We start from the raw sequence: 20,569 nt of genomic DNA on the forward strand, positions 1-20,569 counted from the left end.
TTGGCTAGATCCAGACGTTCAAGGCATAACACAAAACTGTCACCTCTTGCTTATATAAGCACCTAATTCTGCTTGTTCGGTAAAGGTGTTTTCCATCTGACATCGGATGATCACTGGTTCTCTCTGGCTTGTGGCACTCCTAGAGAAATAGACGGAGAACCTCCTTTTCCCCAGCCACTATGTTACTTCTCAGACCCTGAAGAAGACTCTGCTGGTGCCGCATGCCCACCTCTCTACTTCCAGGGAAATGACATGTTCTGTGGTCGACTGAAGACAGGTGCCCAGGCTACCACAGGGTGTAGCCAAAAGGCATTTTCCAACAGGAAGATTGACAAACAGCTCTGTCTGATTAGAACACTTTTCTAAACTCTTCAGTTCATCTATTTTCACACCTGCGGAGTCTGTTATGAGTTCTGTTTTGGAAAGGAGTTTGATGTCATCATGGGCATTATGGACAGGTTGGGGATCATCCTTTGAGAATTCTCTGCACTTGATGGTGGATGATGATGATCTGCCTACATGCTGCAACCTAGATTTAAATGTTTAAGGGTAGAATCTCAAAATGACAAGGAACTTCTCTCCCTGATGTCTAGCATTCATGGTGCTGGCAGGTGCTATGCAGGCAAGAGGAACATCAGTGATATTAACTGGCATTAGACTCTCCATGCTACAGTACCAACCTGCCAGGAAAGATGTGTCTACTGGTGCAGTAGTGGCATGGCTGCTAAGAGGGCAACCAAATGCTTTCTGATCGGATTTGAAGTCTGATGCATATGGAGGGATTTCATACCTGGCATTTGGAAGCCATGACAAAACCCCATGACTTGGGGGACTCACAGGTACCAGAGAGAAGATTCCTGGTGTTGTTTCACTAAATGGTCATGCTGACACACTACATTCTTTTTTTTTTTTTTAAGATGTATTTATTTATTATTATGTATACAGTCCTCTGGCTGCATATACACCTGTAGGCTGGAAGAGGGCATCATATCACATTACAGATGGTTGCTGGGAATTGAACTCAGGACCTTTGGAAGAGCAGGCTGTGCTCTTTACCACTGAGCCATCTCTCCAGCCCCAACAAACTACATTCTTAACATTTATGTTTATATTCAGAAAATTGTCTGCTTTCAGCCTTGGTCAGAGAAGCTTCTTTTTCAGTGGTTAATGCAGATAATCATATCTGGCGAAGATGCTAAGAATAGGTGACTATGAGTGTCAGCCCTAGATGAGTCATCTGTATCAATCTCTCTCACCCGAGGCTCAGGAAACATGGAGGGAAAGTGGGTAGAACGAATAGAAGGGATGGAGGATAGACAGGGAAGAGAGCTGTGAAGCACTGTCTTCTGGATGTGACATGGCTAGTGAACACGTAAACTCAAAGCGCCTATAGTTGCCTACACAAGATTTGCACAAGACCAAGCCAGCCAAAATCCCAGTATGGGTAGGGGAGGAGGTCCCAAGGCCTCACCCATATTGGAGAAGCTCTTGGTGTTTGATAGCTTCTGGGGAAGGAAAAGTCACTTATCCTTGGGAGTGGGGCTGCTGGCAAGTTCTACACCCATGCATGTGTGGTCAGAACTAACTGGATTCAGGGGTTAATAACAACAGCATTAATGATAGTCATAGAATCCTACGATAGTCATGAGGTCCTTGGGAGAGCTGGAGGGAGCTGTTGATGGGGGGGTAGATGAGATTAAAATATGATATAGATATATATATATACAAATTCCAAAGAATACATTAAAATTATATTTTTAAATGGGTAACCTATTGCATCTCACCTCACCAACTTGCCTTTCTGCCTCCTCAGCTAATGGCTAAAGACACACCTGAGAGGGACAGAGTGTTCTGCCACAAGTCACATCACGACGTTTGCCATGTGCTTTTGCTCATACTCTCAGTTCCCCAGTCTGTTCTAGGGTAAAATCACAAGGACAGAAATGAAAAGAAGCCTCACCGCAGTACTTAGAATTCCTCTGTGGTAATTTGATGACAACCCCTTATTTCCCAGCGAGGGGTTTGACAGCTTGATTTTTAAAAAAATTCATCTACAAGATAGCCTCAATTTAATGTCCAATTTCTCTTTAATAATCTTTGCAGGCCCCCTGGAGTTTTGGTCATTTAAACAGAACATAATAGAATTTTCTCAAGAAATAAAAAAAAAAGTGATTTCTTTATATGGCTTCTCTGGTTCAAAGACATTTACATATTCGGTTCATTGGAAAAGCTGGAACAGATGCACAAAGTGAGAATCTTGCTTTTCTGTTCTCAGAATCTTTCCCCGACTCCTCCTGGATCTTCCAGGAACCTAACCTATTATTATTCCTTTCAGGAGGTCTTTCTTGACCAATCATTCCTAGATCTTATTACGTAATTTTTTTCACCATATAAACAAGAGCTACGGATACAGTTTCAATCAGGTTCACAGATAGATCTGAAGTTTGTGAGTCTTAGGACATGGCTGTGTCCCTGAATCCTTGATTTTTGTGTCATGGTCCTTCTGTCTCAAAAGAAAAGACAAAAGATGGGCTGGGTTTGTTTCTCAGTGGTGAGCACTTGCCTGCCAGGTGTGCACTATACTGTGGGCTTGAACGTTAGCAACACAGATGAGAGAAAAGGGGTGGGATATTCCAGTCCTCAGAAGTGGAGGTGGGAGGGCCATAAACTCCAGGTCGTTTTAGGCTATATAGCAAAACTCTTTACATTGTTTGTTTGTTTGTTGCTTTGCTTTTTGAGGCAGGGCCTCTCTGTACAGCCCTGGCTTGTCCTGGATGTTGCTATCTAGACCTGGCTGGTCTTGATCTCAGAGATCCACCTGCCACTGTCTCCCAAGTGCTGGGATTAAGAGTGTAGGCCACCATGCCAGGCAAAACCCTGTTTTTAAAAAATACCGAGAGAACAAAACAAAAAGAAAATAAAAGAAGGAAGGAAAGATAGAAGGAAAAGAAATGTGTGCTCAGGCCTCTTACGGATGCTCGTTGAGTCAAAGGACATGATTATAGGAGCTCCTGAGTCCGTGGAGTATCTTCCTCATTTTGTTGACATCTGAAATTGTTTTCCAGAAGACAGGAACAAAACCAAAGCTACAGACGATGTTGAAGCAAGTACTGAGGAACTGAAATATATTCATTCTGCCTCGAATGATAGCTCTTTGGTGCAGCATTTTTGTCACGGCCCTTGCCATCACCTGTGACTGACAGTGCTAACTAGGCATCCTTTAGCCAAGACTGGCAGTGTTAATTGGCCATCCCCACTCAGCCTGTGGCGTGTCTCAGAACTGTCCACACAGGGCTCTAGACACACAATGAAAATTAACTGGGGTGTGAGAGGTGACAAAAAGTCCTTTTTGTTCTGTCTGTGCTAAGATATATGGGACAGATGTTTCCTTCCTTCCTTCCCTCATTCATTTTCATTATGTTTTGATTTGGTTTTGTTTTGGCTTTTTATGAGACGGGATCTTGATATCCAGCACTGAGTGGCCTTATGTAGTGCCATTATGTACCTCCTACATAATACCCTAAGATGGCCTTTAACTCACAATGATCCCCCTGCCTCAATCTCTTGAGGGTTGGGATTCTAGGCATTAAGCACCATGCCCAGAATAACATTGACTTTTTTGTCCCCCAAAGAACAAAGTTCGATTTAAAGGATAAGATTTAAGGATTAGTAGCCCTTAGAGGCCCCCTTCTCTCAGAAGGGGGGGGATGAAGGGAGGGGGCATGAGGGTGGAGACTGGGAGAAGAGGGTAGGAGGGGCTGGGATCAGGCTGTAAAATGATTAAGTTTTTTAAAAATTGAAGGATTAGAGGAAGAGAAGCAAGAAGCAATTATTCCCAGCTGTGGAGGAAAAGATATAAATTTCCTGGCCTCATATTTCCCTAAGATATTGCCATTACACACAGAGGCAGCCATCCTTCCAGTAGTCCCAAGTGAAACGGCTGCCCCACGGGTGTGCTTCTTTACCGGGTCAGGAATTTTATGTCTTCGTTTCTTGGTTTGTAGATCTCAGTCCATCTGTATCTCCTTGGCTTCATGCTCCTTCCACGCAGCCTCTCCTTCTGGACTGAGCACCCACAGGTGGGTTCCCCAGGGTGACCCAGTGGGAGTTCCCGGGAGCTTTCCTCCTGATGTACCTATCCAATAGCGCCCCCCCCCCTTCTTAAACTATGTGTCCTTGGACCCATATGAGGTCACATAACTAAGCTGAGGGGTGGGGGGGGGACCGTAAAAGTTTGGCAACTGTTAAAAAAAGTTTATGTATCCTCCGGCACAAAAATTTTAATTCACAATCAAATATATAATGCTCCAGATGTGACACTGGCTGAGTTACATCACTTGATGTCATTGTAGCCTTGGTTCCCACACAACCTATTCACTCTACACTGTGCTGACCCTCACATGGAATATACCAAAGAGCCATGCCTGGAACACCTAAGCTCAGATCCAAGATTATTTTCCGTTATGAATGGCAATCTTTTTACTGTACATACCAGGCTTTCTGTTGTCATGGAAACCTAATGGCTTAGCTACTGAAAACAAAGACTTTTAATATTCTCCTACCATCATTCCTAGGATACATCAAATTGGTACCTCTCTCTGGGGTATTTATTATTTATTTATTTATTTATTTAGATTGTTTGGTATTCAAACTTGGTGGTGCTCTTTGCTGCCAGACCTCCGCCATCATGGGTTGCAGGCACGCACCTGGGAAGGGCCTGTCCCAGTCAGCGCTGCCCTACTGCCGTAGTGTCCCCACATGGCTGAAGTTGATGTCCCATGGCGTGAAGGAGCAGATTTACAAACTAGCCAAGAAAGGCCTGGCCCCCTCCCAGACAGGTGTGACCCTGAGGGACTCACATGGTGTGGCACAGGTCTGTTTTGTGACTGGTAATAACATCCTGAGAATCCTTAAGTCCAAAGGCCTGGCCCCTGATCTCCCGGAGGATCTCTACCACTTGATTAAGAAAGCCTTTGCTGTCCGCAAGCACCTTGAGAGGAACAGAAAGGATAAGGATGCTAAATTCCGCCTGATTCTGATAGAGAGCAGAATACACCGGTTGGCTTGTCACTCTAAGACTAAGAAGTCTTTGGAAATACGAGTCATCCACAGCCTCTGCTCTAGCGGCATAAATTCTCTTGTGTGCACAACAATAAAATCACTTTGAATTTAAAAAAAAATTGGTGACATAAATTTATTAAGAAAAATTATTAAATGAATTTTGGCTAAAGACTAGGATAGAATTTCCAACAATTTCTGAAGTGGCCCGAAACGTATTTCTGCGGTTTTGTACTCTGTATTTTTCAAAGTGGTGTTCTCATCACTGAGGATAATTATATCATAATATTGATCAACTCTGACAAGTGGTGATGATGCCCTGCATCCTGCAGAATCAAATGTTCAGCCAAGATTTCATCTTTTTGTGTGTAAATAAATAAGCATATGTATTCATTATTATTTTTATTTCAATGATAAACTCATATAGTGAAGAACTATTTTAAAATACTCTTCACTATGATTTATTAACATTACTATCAGCAAATGTTTAATTTGCATACCTACCCTATACATAAGCATTTCTCAGGCACAGGGGACATGGAGTACATCCTGCTTTGTGTGGGGATGGCATGGATTAAAATTGAGGGCTTTGTTGTTTTGTTTCCATCTTCACCAGCCTGGAAAAGCCTGCTCAAGGAGTGAAAGCTAAACACACTATGTCATCTCAAACACTTTCCGGGGTGTTCTGGGGAGGGAAAATTCTTATAGTGCAGCTCTAACTTACCCATAAGTTGCCTGTGTCTGCCAGTGCTCGCCCCTCCTCTGATCTGACCTGACGTTCTATTCTGATCAAGGAGAGAAACTGGGCTACAGCAGACCAGCATTAGAGCCCCTGCTGACTAGATGCTTTTCTGGAAAGAATTGACAAGCTGCTGACCAATGGGCTCCATGTGGGGTGCTACAGGGCTTTAGATAGCTATAGTTTTACCCACCTTTTCCCCCCACCAAATTCTTATTAGGCTCAACTGCAGGTGGCGTAGGCTGAGTGGCCCTAATGCAAGAATCTACATGCTAAAATGCTCTAAAACCTGAGTCTTTGAAAGTGCCAAAATGACCGCATGTATGGAAAAATTACACATCACGAAAATTAGTCTCATATAAAAAATTACCATAAATATTATGTAAAATTCCCCCTGGCTATATGTAAAAGGTATATATGAATTTTCTGTTTATATTTGTATATGAAAAAGCCTAAAACATCAAATATAATGGTCCTAAGTATTTTGAACTGGAAGTATTCAACTGTACCAAGATGAAGCATAAAGTTGGCTGGATATACACAAATAACTCTACACTCAGTGACCCATCAAGCAGTCTGTTTATTCATGCTTATTGTCTATAAATAAATAAATATGAGTAATGTCTATGACACAGGCTACAATAACAAAAAAAATGTGATATAAGCACCTTTTTATGGGCCTACAGCCTAATTGTGGGAGCAGACCATAGGCAAGTAAGCAAGCTAACATGGTGATTACTCTTTGTTAAGTTTCTGGAGGAACACCAAGGTGGTAGGATAAAGAGCCCGGGGACAGACTATGAATGGTGGTATCTTGGTGGTGTCCTAGAGCACCCGGTATGGCACCTGCAGTGTGGAGTTGGGCTTTGGGCAGAAGGCTCTAGATTGGTGGCAGTTCCCAGTGAGGCAGTCAGGTAGCAAGCAAACATAGCTGGTGAAGGTGGACACAATACCTAGGGACGTGGTTTGTGAGGACCCAGAATGTGGGACTGGATAGCAGGCTGCTTCCCCTTGCATTTGAGAGCACAGCCAACCACGAGGCTGCACACGCACCTTGCCAAGGACCCCCTCTCGTCTCATTCTATTAGACAAAAGCAACTTCACCTCCCAGAAAAGAGATGCCACGTGTTCCCAGTTTAAGTCTGGCCTCCTGTATCTATGGTCTGAGGCTGTTAAAAGCTGGGACACCCCAAGGCGTCTTATCTAGTGAGATGCATCAGAGGCCAGCCGGGAGCTTGGAAGGAACACAGGCTGGCTTATGCACAGTCGGGTAATGCGGATCTTACCATTCTTTTCTCTAAAACCTGAAGCTGAAATAGAAATGGAAGGAGAGATTATACCTGAGGGGGAGGAGGAGGAGGAGGAGGAGGAGTCTGAGATTACATTAAGCAAGGACAGTTGAGGAGGATAAAACATGAACCTGGGGAAAATCCAATTTTCTAGAAGTTTAAAGATTAAATGGCCCTTGAACCAGAACAGACTCTCAGCTAACAGCCGAGGGACTGGGCCTGCCTGGATTCCTGGTGGAAATATCCATCAAGGGGTGGATGTTAGAGACTGTTCCTGGCTTGCCAAGAGAATATCTGAATTCTAGGTAGTACACGAGTGGCAGAAAACTCTAGCAGTCTGTGGGCGGGGTTCAATGGGGACCCCTGGCCTTTTCATCTGTGCTGAAAAATGCAAAAGCCCAGACACACAGTAGTGTGTATGGAAACAAGACAAAACAGATGCCACTTAAGGACAATGCCTTAAATCCATGAAAGTGTGCCATCTCTACTTGCAGTTCTCCCTCTAGGGCTAATGTAGGGAAATAATCTTACCAGAGTAAGGGGCACATAGTAGATGCTACCTGAGACATCATTTAAAATGGTCACATTAGTGAAAGAAAAATGCCCAATGACAGTAAATTTAATAAATTTTGATAAAGAATAAAAAAGAAGGAAAGAAAAAAAAAGACAGAAAGAAGGGAGGAAAAACAAAGGAAAAAGAAAAAGGAAGGACGGAAGGAAGGAAGGAAGGAAGGAAGGAAGGAAGGAAGGAAGGAAGAACAAGGCAAAGTAAAGCTATGCTACACTGGGGGACAACACAATGCTTCTCTTAGCTTTCATGTCACAATGACAAATACCCAACAGAAACAACTTAAAGTGGGGCAGGCCTCATTCATCTCATGGGTCTGGAGGAATCAGTCCACGCCAGGTTGGCCACACCCACTCATGCAGAAGATCATAGGAGCAAGGAGGTAGCACAGAAGAGCTTCTTCATTCCATGCAGATGGGAAGCAAAGGAGAAGACCTGTGGCCAGGGATAACCCTCAAAGGCAGGGATCCACTGCCCCCAGCAATTTCTAGATCTCTTTGAAGTAGTGTCACCAGCTGGGGCCCTGGGAGTCTGTAGGGAGCATTTCACATTTAAATTTTAACAGAGACATTGCATGTTCAGACCATAACCAATACTGTCTTATAGTTACTGTTCTACTGCTGTGAAGAGACACCGTGGCTGAGGCAACTCATAAAAGAGAGCATTTAATTTGGGACTTGTTTAAAGTTTCAGGGGGTTAGTCCGTAGCCATCATGGTGAGAAGCGTAACGGCAGGCTGGCAGGACACTGGAACAGTGGGAGGTGATTCTGGAAAGGTAGTGGGGACCACATCTCCTAGGGCTTTATAGTAGATAAGCAGATCTGACTGTAAGTTCTGGGAATGGCTGGTGTGTCTCTGTCTTTCTTGAGGATTCTCTGAAGAGTCCCATTTATACTCTCCATTCTTATTAAAGGAGGGGAGATTTTATTCCTTTCACGTCTACAGTGAAGCATAAATAGATCAGTACGTCACACCCATCAGGATGACTTTTATGGGGTTTAAAAAAACTTTTGTTTTAATTACAATATAATCTAGATGTATATTTCAGGATACATGCTCCTGTATCTGAAGGCAAGACCTTGGAGAAATATGTGTAAGCCAGTATCCCTATTAATATTACTCTTAGTAGCTAGAAGTGGAAACAGTATCAAATATCCATCAGTCTGTAATTAAATAAATACCTGTTGAGTATTATTTGACCTTTAAAAAATGAAGGAATTCAACCACAGGCTACAAACTGATAAACCTCGTAGCTTTTATGTTAAATGAAATAATCTAGTCACCCAAAACCTAAGTATTTTGTGAGCCCACGTATATATGAATACATAAAAGTTGCAAAGTTCCTGGAGGCAGACAGTAGAATGGTGGCTGCTTTGCTAGAGACTAGGGGAGAGAGGAGTAGGCAACTGTCAAACTAACAGAGTTTCTGTTTCCAAAGTTGGGAAAGTTCTGTAAACTGGTTGCACAGCAAGGGTAGATACATGAACTCTACATTGAGAATGACTTAAAGAGGCATTTTTGGTTGGGAATATTTTACCACAATAAAAAGCATTATTATTTGTAGCTGTCTTCCCTAAATTAAGAATCTCCCAATAAAGTGCAACACAGAGACTGTGTAACTGGGGGACAAGGGAGACAGCCCAAGGATAAAATGATAGCAGGGACGTGTGTGTCCTTATGAGTTTCAAAGCTGTCCACTCCCTCAGCCCCATCCCTACCCAAGTCAGGACATTGTTACCCAAAGCATTTCGTCACTAAGCAGCTTGGGATATGATAACTTAGTTGACAACTTCTGTTCTTGTGGGGGTGGGGAGGGTGCATAACTGAAGGAAAATGGGGAAAGGCTCATTTTTCTTTCAAAACACTTTAATCACCAAATATCTTGTTTCCACCTGTCATCAGCTTAAACTCTAGTTCTTTCTTGAAAGATTCATTTCATTTTAAGAATTATGTGTAAAAAATAAAAATAAAAACAAAAACAAAAAAGCTGGGCATGGTGGTGCATGTCTTTAGTCCCAGCACTCAGGAGGCAGAGGTAGGTAGATCTCTGTAAGTTTGAGACCAGCCTGGTCTACAGCATGAGTTTCAAGATGGAGAAACTTTGTCTCAGAAAGCTCTGTGTGTGTGTGTGTGTGTGTGTGTGTGTGTTATGTGCACAGAGGCCAGAAGCAGGCCAGATATCCTGGGGCTGCAGTTGACTGTGAGATGTCCACTCTAGATTCCAGGAAATGAGCTTGGGCCTCTGCAAGAACAGTATGAGATTTTAGCCGCTGAGCTATTTCTCTAGACCCCAAACTATAGTTTTTTGTTTTTTTTTTTTAAATTTTCTACAGCATGCAAGACAATCTCCTAGGTATCATGACTATATACAGATAGATAAGACACAGATTAAGAAGCTTTCTCATCCCTTCTCCCTCCTCTTGTCCATGACCTTTCTTTCCCTTGTGTCTGGAAGGGGTCCCTACGCTCAGTCACCATTGGTCTCTGTTTCTCTGGGTCTTTGGGACTTAGACAGTGGATATGGGCTTTGACTAAGGTTCTGTACCCTGTGACATCACCACCACCAAACAGAAGGTTTCTACCTTTGCTTTCAGCACTACTTCAATTCTCTTCACCCTTGATGATCCCATATGAAAACCTTGTACAGCTTAGGGCTGTGAGAGAGATCCAGGTCCATTCTAGTTTCATGGCTAATGTCTGAGATTTAATGTTCCCTCCTGAGCCATGCGTCATCCAGCTAAGCCAGGCTCCGGTGATAATTAGAAAAGAGGTGACCGACATGGGGATTTGATTGCCTGGATTACTTGTTATGAGACATATTTTTTTAAAAAAAAACTGCTAACTTATATGACAAGACTGGGAGGATCTGTTGTCTAGCATACTTTATTTTATTGAAGTAAGAGGTGGTGTTTTCCCTAACACTTTAGACAAGCTCACTGACCTGTATAAATCTGGGAAGCCCTTTAATATTGTTCAAGCGCCCTTACCACTAGGCCAACCACCAGCAATAGAGTTCAAGGTATCCTCTGAATATTTATATCCAGAAGTCAAAATAGCTGAAGAAAATCTGAATACAATACATGAAGTACACACACAATTGTAACTAATCCACAATTATTTCCTAGCTAAATGTTTACAAGCTGAGCATCTGTCTTCCTCTGAAACCGCCAGGCGCTTAGCCTCTGGTCCCCAGAACAAGACAATTGTGGCAACTTCTTCCTGTGTCTTACTTTTCCAATTGGTTTTACTCAGTGGTCCTCCCATAGGGGCTAGCAGGCCACGATAAGCTTTAACCTGGCTGTGCTGTATTCAGCGAGGCATCTTCCCACAACACAGCTCCACTGAGCCCACTCTTAGTCTTCAGACATCTTGTGGCACAGAGAGGCAATCTGGTTTTGCATCACGTACCTTCATGTGTCTCTCTGTCCATCCCTCAGAGCAGTACCCGCTGCGCAATCTCTCCCTCTTCCCATTCTGCCTATGGGAGTGGATCTTCTAACAACTCAGGCTTGTGTTTTCTAGGTCAACTAGCATTTGTCAGAATATTAACATAGACCCTGCTAGGTGGGAGCTTTTTGCCCGCTTGCTTTCTATCTTGCCAGTAAACTTATGTATCCTGTTTCTGAGACATCCCTTCCCCAGTATTAAAATTAACTTCTTTGGGATTCCAGCAGATTGCCTCATGGACCAAGCAACTGAGCAACTAACTGATTTTTCTCAGCCTTTTCATCTCCAGTTCAGTTTAGCTAAAGTGGTAGCAAATCCTGCTTTTACTTATGGAATAGAATGTTTTGTTTTGGGGTTTTTTGGGGGAGGGGGCAGGGGAGTGTTGTTGTTGTTTTAGTTGTATAAGTGTTCCCAAGGAAGGGTCAGATCTCCTGAAACTGGAGTTAACAGGGAGTTGTGAGCCACCTTTGGACGCTGGGAACTGAACTCAGGTCCTGTGGATGAACAGCTGGTGCTTTTAAGTCCCGAGCCATCTCTCCGGTCCCACTGGCATGAATGTTGGAGTTCAGTGTTGTAGGTCACACTGCATGTGTTTCCCTTTCAAGGTGCAAGGGGAGAGCGCTTCTCCATGTCAGAGATGACCTTGCAAGACCAGAAGAAGAGAGGAGTAAGGGAGTGTCGTTGGTACAGTGACTAAAAGAAAAACCATAGGCCCTCAGCATCAGCTGTAGAGGGAAATAGATACGGAAAGCAGAGAGCCGTCTTCCAACCCATACCAGCTGAATCTAAAGCTTGGGCATCCATTCGCACAAGTGTGGAAGTTAGCTGTGGAGCTGCAGCTTTGAAAACAAGGTGTCTGACTGTGCTATTTGTCCTGAACTTGAGATCTAAAGGGCTGCCCAAAAGGATATGAGGGGGAGAGGCAAAGAGAGACAGCAACAGGCTCCCACATGAAAGGCGCTCTCTCCATCTGCTAACTGCCTTCTTAAAAGCTGTGGGTTGTGGCTGTTGCTCATCAACACGGTGTTTGCTAGCCATGCGCAAGACCCATGCTGTGATGTGTATCACTACTAGAAACCAAAATAAAAACAAAAACTGTGTATATAAGGCTTTGTTTTTTTTTTTCTTTTAGTCTGTGATTATGTAATTACATCAGTTCCTCCTTCTAGCCTCTCCCTCTAAGCCCCTCCCTCCTATACCTCTCCTTGCTCTCCTTCAAATTCATGGGCAGCTTCTCATTGGTTGTTGTTGCACACACGTGCATAAGCATAAACACATTTCTAAGCACATAAGTACAATCTGCTCAGTCTACATAACGATACTTGCCTGTATGTTAGATGTTTACGTGTGTTCAGAGCTGATCATTTGGTATTGAATAACCAGTTGGTGTGCCCCTCCCTGGGGAAGACTGTCTTCCCCTTTCCCAGCATTCCTCAGCTGCCTGCAGCTCCCTATGCAGAGCTGAGACCCTGACCCCTTCCTCATCCACATTAGCATGACTATGGCTGCTGTCCTTGTTCAGCTCGTGCATAGGCAGTCATATTGGTGCGAGTTTATGGGTGTCGTCTCTTGACACTACTACAGCAAATTCTCCGATCCTCTGGCTCTTAGCATCTTTCCACGCCCTCGTCTGCAATGACCCGGAGCCTTACACACAGGAGTTACATACACTGTAGATTTTTTTTTTTCCCCAATCAGGGCTGGGATCTACCACTCTATGTTTTCTTGATTGGCTGTAGTTTTCTGTAATGGTCTCTGACTGTTGCAAAGAGAAGCGTCCTGATGAATGGTAGGACTACATTTATCTGTAGGGGGTTTTCAAGCCCCCTCTGAAGAAGAAACGAAACTCCATTTTTCTTTTCAATCAGCTTAAACTTTGAGGGAAGAAAATGAGCTTTACCTTGCTAGACCTTAGTTTATTTTATTATTGATAAAAATAAACACCTCTTTTTCCATTTTTTCTCCTCTGTAAGATATAATACGGGGAAAGGTGGTATACCACCTGTGATGGGGACAGCATGTTCCGGGCGGTGGGGGGGGGTGACCATCAGACTCTGTCACCACAGAGATTATATGCCCATTCCCAAGGTACTGCTACAGGAATTGTTTTAAAAATAATTTTCTCTGTTTACCACATTTACTTTACAACTGGTTCACAACTCACCCCAAGTTAAATTTAGATACCTATTAGCATACTTTCTTACCAATTTTTCATCTGTGTGTGAGTGCATTTATGCACATATGTATGTTAATGTGAGTATGCACATACAAGCTATATCACACATGGAGATGTCAGAGAACAGTGTAAAGTATAGGTCCTTGTCTTCTATCCTGGTTGAGATAGACCTGCAAGCCACCAGCGGCTCTCCTGTCTCTCCTTCCCAACTCTCAGCAGGAAAGCTGGGAGCACAGATGTGTATACTACTGGGTCTGGCTTCCCTTGGTTGTGGGTATTTGAATCCAGGTCTTCACAGTTGTTCAGAAAGCATTTTATCTACTGATCCAACTCCTCAGACTACTTTCTTTTTTAAAGCTTAACTGAAGTATAATTTACTTATAATAAAATTACCATTTTCAATATACAATTCAGTGATTCTGAATAAGGCGTAGAGTTCTGCACCATCCCAAGCTAATTTTAGAACATTTTCATTCCTTGGCCTCACCCTCAGTCCTGGAGATGCTGCAAATTCATTTTGTCCCTGCAATCTTAGAGATATCCCTTGTAAACAAAACCTTATGATAGATGATGTTTTGTCCGCAGTGTCTCTCACTCAGCACAGGATCTGAACATTCCCCATGTAAAAGTGATCATCGCTACTTCATTCTTTCATAGGGCCAGATAATATTCTACTAGGTTGATGCAGCACAGGCTGGTATCCATCCTCCAGCTGATGTGTTCTGGAGACATTCCAAGTTGAAGCTAGTATAGCTAAAACTGCTCCAGATGGTCACACATAACTTTTTGTGTGTGAATAGACTATTTTCATTTTAATCCCCTCCCTTCTCTCTTTCTCTGGACATGTGGGTATGTGCACATGAGTGACGTGCACATAGAGGCCAGAAGGTGGCATCAGATCCCTTGGAACTGAAATTGTAGGTGGTTCAGAGCCCCTAGATTTGGGTTCTGGAAACAGAACTCAGGTCCTTTGCAAAAGTGCAACGCACGTGTAACTCTTAAGTCATGCCCCTTATGTCCTCTAATGTCTTTTCTTAAACCAGAGAATACAATACTCAAGATTTTCTTACCTCTTTTCACTACATCTTTGTAATATCAAAAGAATGTTCCACAGAGGTGACGCTCAAAGAAACTACTTTATAAAGTGACACTCTCTACTCACATATCATTGGGCAAAGAGCATGACCTCCTGAAGCAATTGCTATGAGAAGCCGAAACTCACTGCAGGAGGACACTTGGCATCCTGGGTGTAAGATGGCTGGTAGCACCTGTACAGTTTAATGAACCTAGAACCTACAACAGTTTAGTATAACACCTTGCAGGCAGTTAGCTGCTTGATAAATATTTGCTGATTGACTCTTAAAATGACCACCAAGATTCATTTTGGGGAAGTAAAAATAGCAAAAGATTCAATGTTTAGCAGTAGCTCTCTGTTTTGTGTAAACAGCTAAGGCCCTCTGAGAAAACACAGCAAACTAGCCTAAGAGGGTCGCACGCTGCACTTTACCTGTTGGGCAGCCTTATTGATCTTGCTTGGTTCAGAAGGCCCCAGTGGAAGCAATTGCTTGAGGGCTTGGATTGGGGAGGATGTTTGTGCTGCGTCTCTGTGCTTGTTCAGTGGACTGAGATTAGACCATCCTGACACACAGGGAAGGCAAGTGTCTCTTAGCAAGCACTGGAGCCTTGCAGGAACATTTTCCTACAAGGTAGGTTGGCTTGCATCCAACATAGGCTAACTTCATCTCAGTTACTTCCTTGCATTCTATTCCAAGCCTGTGTGGTTAAATGTGGGCTGTTAACATCACAGAGTCCAACCACAAGGAAACCTAACTCTCCTGTGGCCTTTCTGTGGACATGTTAGCCACCATATTGGATCTGAGATGCAGATGCTGCTAATGCTTCTATGCCTGTGGTCTGTGGGCTCTGAGGTGGCTCGCAATGAAAGCCCATCTCTAGTTGGGGAAATGAATATCTTCCTCTGAGTGTTCCCAGGGCTCAAGAAGACAGTGGATTAGACAGGAATCCTATATCCCTGCCTGCAGTGCCTGCTCTGTGGTCTAGCTGCAAGGCTAGAGACACACAGGGCCTCCCAGTCAGGCTCAACAACTCAACAGCCTCAGCTAGCTCATTTCTACTGTCATATGATTGGTTGTCTTCGTTTCTTTTCCTGTTCTCATGATAAAACACTAGCAAAAGCAACATAAGGGAGAAAGGACTTATGCTGGTTCACAGTTCAAGGATACAGTGATGGCGGTGGGACAGTTGAGGCGCTAAAAGCTTGTTCCAGCGGATCATGTCACTAATCACACTCTCTGGTTAGAGAGTGATGTACACACAATACTGCTCAGGTCTCTTTCTCCATTTATACAGTCCGGGATCCCAGCCGTGGAACAATAGGCAGTGGGCCTTCCCACGCCAATTAACATATCACAATTATCCTCGCTCCCCCTCAGATGTGAACAGAGGCCTGTTTGCTCACAGGACTCTAAATTCTATCAAGTTGACAACGAACACAATCACAACGTCCACAAGTGCTTTTCGTTTTAATTTTCAAAACATATAATTCTCACGTGCATGTTCCTCTACCAGGAACGTGGTGGCACATGACTGAAATCCACGAACTCAGGAGGCTGAGGCAGCAGGAACACAGTGAGTTTGAGCTTGGTCCTCATGGTGACTCCTAGACCAGAAAAGGCTACCAAACAAGGCCCTCTCTATAAACAGACAAGCAACCTAACATATAATTGTTATTTTTTCCACAAAATATTAACTTTCTTAGTAAATACCAATTAAAAAAAAACATATTCAACATTTTAACATTTCCTCATTGCTCAATTATCTTCCTTTGAAAAACATGAGCTTTGTATGTGGCTCTGCACAAATGTGAGGGTCTGATCACAAGACCCATAGGCACACAGCAGCGCAGGCGTCTACTCACAATGCTGTGGGGGTTGGTGACAGAAAGATTGCTGGGGCTGGCTAGCTGCTCAAGATTCAGTGACAGACCCTGACTCCAAGGCATATAGGACAGGATGATGGAGTAAGACACCATACATCTTCTCTGGTCTCTGGGAACACATGTGCATGTGTTTGCATAGGCACAACCATAACAAAAATAATCCCAACAGTCTTGAGTGTCTGGCTCTACCCTCAGCACACAGGAAGCTGGGGCAGAGAAATTGGGAGTTTGAAGCCACTTTGTACTACAGAAAACAAGTAAAAAATAAACAAAAGCTTTTTTAGAATCCCAAACAACAACAACAAAACTCCCCTTATACTTAGTGCCACATTCATCTGCTTTGCTTTGTTGTTGTTGTTATCTGCTATAGTCTGGAATACTAAATAGAAAATTCCAGAAATAAAAATATTTAGAGGTTTTAAATTGCACACTGTTCTGTGTGGCACACAGACACCTTGTACTGTGCTGGTCTTCCCTCCTGGGGGCAGGGGAACATCATGTGTGTGTGTGTGTGTGTGTGTGTGTGTGTGTTTCCACATAACTTTCACCACGACATATTCTTAAAGTTATTGTATTACTTATTGCTGTTAATTGTGCTTAATTTGTGGATTAAACTTTACTATAGGCTTGTATATGAGGGACAATATGTGTAAAGTTGGGTAACAGCCACAGTGTCAGGTGTCTGTTGGGTCTAGGATAGTACCCCTTTAGATAAAGAGGGCCATGGGTCCATGTGATGTAGGCAATTACACTCCTTCTCCTGGGGTTACTGCTGTCCAATTAACTCTATTCTTAAGTAGTGACCTCTACTTTATTTCTCTTTCAACAACAATCCTCTCTACTTTTTCTCCAAAATTTGACTTGTCCATTCTGTAGAGCTTTGTTTGTTTGTTTGTTTGTTTGTTTGTGCAGTATTCTTTCCTTCTGGGATGTAAATGCTTTTCTCCTCCAGCCAGTACTCTAAGGGTACTTTCTTTTTCTTACCCAAGGACAAGCAATGATCCATTGGCCAATCAGAACCCTTTCCTGTGTTTTCCCAAAAGAGAGGGAATGGGATTCCTGGCTTTCTGATTAAAAAAAAAAAAAAAAACATTTCTTGCTTAAGTGAGTTCTAGACAACTTTTGTCAATTGCAGCCCAAAGCCTTGCTTCCTGTGCTTCTCCTGTGCGCTTGCCCTACTCCACCACTGTTTTGTCCAGGGCTTTCCTGATTTTGGAAATTTATTGCTGACTTTTTAATTAGCAGATTTTAAAAAGTAGTATGGGGCTAGAGAGATGCTTCAGTGGTGGAGAGCGCTTGCTACACCACCATGAGGACCCAAGTTTTGGATCCCAGCAACCACATAACAAGCCAGGCATCCATACAAACACCTGTAACCCCAGTTGCAAGTGAGGCAGAGTCAGAAGAATAGCAGCAGCTGGCTGGCTTCCCGCCTAGCTGAGAAAACCTAAGCCCAGGATTCAAAGAGACTGCCCTAAAGGAATAGGTGGACAGTGACAGGTGAGAACACAGGATACCTACTTATTACCTTGTGCATATGCAAACACACACACACACATGCATGCACATCTATGTGTACACTCATACACACACATTAACAAAGTAAATCTTCAAGTTCTCGTTTTTGAACTCTTTCCTTTTCAAAAACATCTTAGATGGACACACTTGGAAGGTTGAGGCAGGAGAACTAGGGTTTGGGGTCCTCCTTGGCTGTGTAGCTAACTTGAGACTAGCTTCATGAAATTTTGTCTCAAACCACAACAGCACAACAACAGCTAATAATAATGATAAAAATAATAGTAATAATTATAACAATAAACTGGTTTTTTGTTTTGTTTTGTTTCTTTTAGATCACGCCATATGAGACAGAGATGAACCTAGAACAGTGCTTAGAAAATGGAACGCTGGGATTTGCTCAACCAGTTTCATGGTTTTTCTCATTTGCCAATTTGATGGGATCTAACCTCAACTTCTGGCCAAGGCTGTGAGGGTTTATCTAGATTAGGTTAATGAGGTGGGAAGACCTGTGCTTTGTGGGTAGCACCATACCACACGCTGGAGTCCAGGGCTGAATAAAGAGGATGCCATGTGACCAGCTGCCTCAGTGAAGGTTCTCTCCTCCATCCCATGATGGGCCCAGGAACTGTGAGCCAAAAATAGCCTTCCTGCCTTGCTTCCTGTCTGATGCACCATCACAGCAGTGACGAAAACAATACAGCTAAGAACATATAAAACAAAAGCAAAATCCGACCCAGCCTGGGGTGAATGAAGGGTGGTGAGTGTGACGTTATCTGCAGTTGTCTGCAAAGCTAGGTGATGAAATGCTGCTCTAGCTGATCACTGGGAGGGGCGCTTGGTCCCTTGCTTCAAGTGTGCTGCTTCGAGGCAGAGTTTTATTCTCTATAAAGGGAAATATTTCCTGACTGCTGGGATGTACCAACAGCTGAAATAGCCCCGTTCAAGAAGAAAGACCGTGGAAAACCCACAGGTCATCTTTTTATTATAGCATACATTTGCTGTACAGAATAGCAGGGCTCACTACAACACTTTCATATCTATACGTAACTTCCTTGGATCGGATTTTTCTCCATTACCTTCTCTTGCTTCCCCAACGCCACTAGCTCCTTTTCCTTTCCCAAGTAGTCCTGCTTTTACTCTTATGTCACTTATCTATTTGTTTCTTTACTTATTTATTTAAATGGGAGTCTCCCTATACACCTCAGGCTAGCCTTGAGCTTGTAATCAAACTCTCCTTTCCCCCTTTATTCATTCCAGGACCCAAGCACAGGGCATGGTGATACCCACGGTGGGCACATCTTTCCACCTCATTAACATAATACAAACTATCCCTCACACTCATGTCTAGCCTCTTAAGTGTTAGTATTATAGGCATGCATTATTTGAAAAAAAAATCTAGATTCTTCACATAAAGAAACTACTTGATATTTGTCTTTATGAATCTGGCTCATTTTATTTAACACTTCACTTTTCTACAAAAGATGTGCTTTTAATCTCTGTGGCTGAATAAAACTCCATTGTATCTACAACACTATACATTTTTATCTGCTCATTTGTTTGGTAGGCACCCAAGCTGGCTCTGCAACTTGGCTGTTGTGAATAGAACTGCAGCAAATTTAGGTAGGCAGACTTCTTAATTGTTGGTTGCTATTGAATAGCCAGGACTGTTGCAACTAAATCACATCATAGTTCTATTTCCAGGGTTTTAAAAATATTTGTGTGTGTGTGTGTGTGTGTGTGTGTGTGTGTGTGTGTGTGTGTAAATATGTCATGTGAATGCAGATGCCTGAGGAGGCCAGAAGAGGACATTGGATTGTTGGAGCTACAGGTGGTTGTGGGCTTCCTGACATGTGTGCTGGGAACTAAAATCGGGTCCTTTGGAAGAACAACAAACTCTCTTACCTGCTGAGCCCTCTCTCCAGACTTATTTTTAGCTTTTTGAGAAACCTCCATTACTGACTTCCGTGTGGTTTGGCTAATTTGTGTTTCCAGCATTAGAGCCTAAGGATTTCCTCCTCCGTTCCCCTGTACCTCTCCATGTGTCTTTCTCATTTTCCTTATAGTAGATATTCTGCCCGAGCAAAGATGAAATCTCAGTGCAGTGTAAATTTACATTTCCCTGGTAGAGAAAGATGTTGAATTTTTTTTTCAGACATTTATTGGTCACTTGTATTTCGTTTTTTTAGGGACTGTCTTAGTTACTGTTCTATTACTGTGAAGAGATACTACGACCACTGCAACTCTTATAAAAGAAAGCATTTAAGTGAGGTCTTGCTTACAGTTTTAGGGGCTATGTTCACTGTCATCACAGTGGGAAGTGGACAGGCATGGTGCTGGAGCAATAGCTGAGAGCTTTACATCCTCATCTCCAGGCAGCCAGCAGAGATACAAAGGCCCTGTGGACCTAGCATGGGGTTTTGAAACCTCAAGACCACCCCCAGTGACACAACTTTTCCAACAAGGCCACACCCACTCTGAGAAGGCCAGGCCTCCTAATCCTTCTCAAACCATTCCACTAGCTGGGGACAAAGCATTTAAACATATGAGCCTACAAAGTTAATTCTTATTCAGACTACCACAGGAAACATCTGTTGGGGAAATTTCCCCATGTATTGGTTAGGTTATTTGTTCTTTTGTTGTCTGAGAGTTTTGTTTTGTTTTGTTTAAGCTCTGCATATGTTCTGAATAACGATGCCCTGTTCAGTGAGTAGCTGAAAAAGATTGTCTTACATTCTGCAGGCTGCCTCTTCACTCTGCTATTTCCTCTGTGGTGCAGAAGGTTTTAGTGTCACACAGTCCAATTCTTGATATTAT

The 20,569-nt window shown here is 43.1% G+C and overlaps 1 pseudogene; it reads left to right on the forward strand.

Moving 5' to 3' along the window:
* Window positions 1–4,687: 4,687 nt before the first annotated feature.
* Window positions 4,688–5,132, forward strand: LOC127198032 (40S ribosomal protein S13-like; annotated as a pseudogene).
* The last annotated feature ends 15,437 nt before the right edge of the window (window positions 5,133–20,569 follow it).

Source organism: Acomys russatus, chromosome 14, assembly GCF_903995435.1.
Source record: "Acomys russatus chromosome 14, mAcoRus1.1, whole genome shotgun sequence".
NCBI lineage: Eukaryota > Metazoa > Chordata > Mammalia > Rodentia > Muridae > Acomys > Acomys russatus.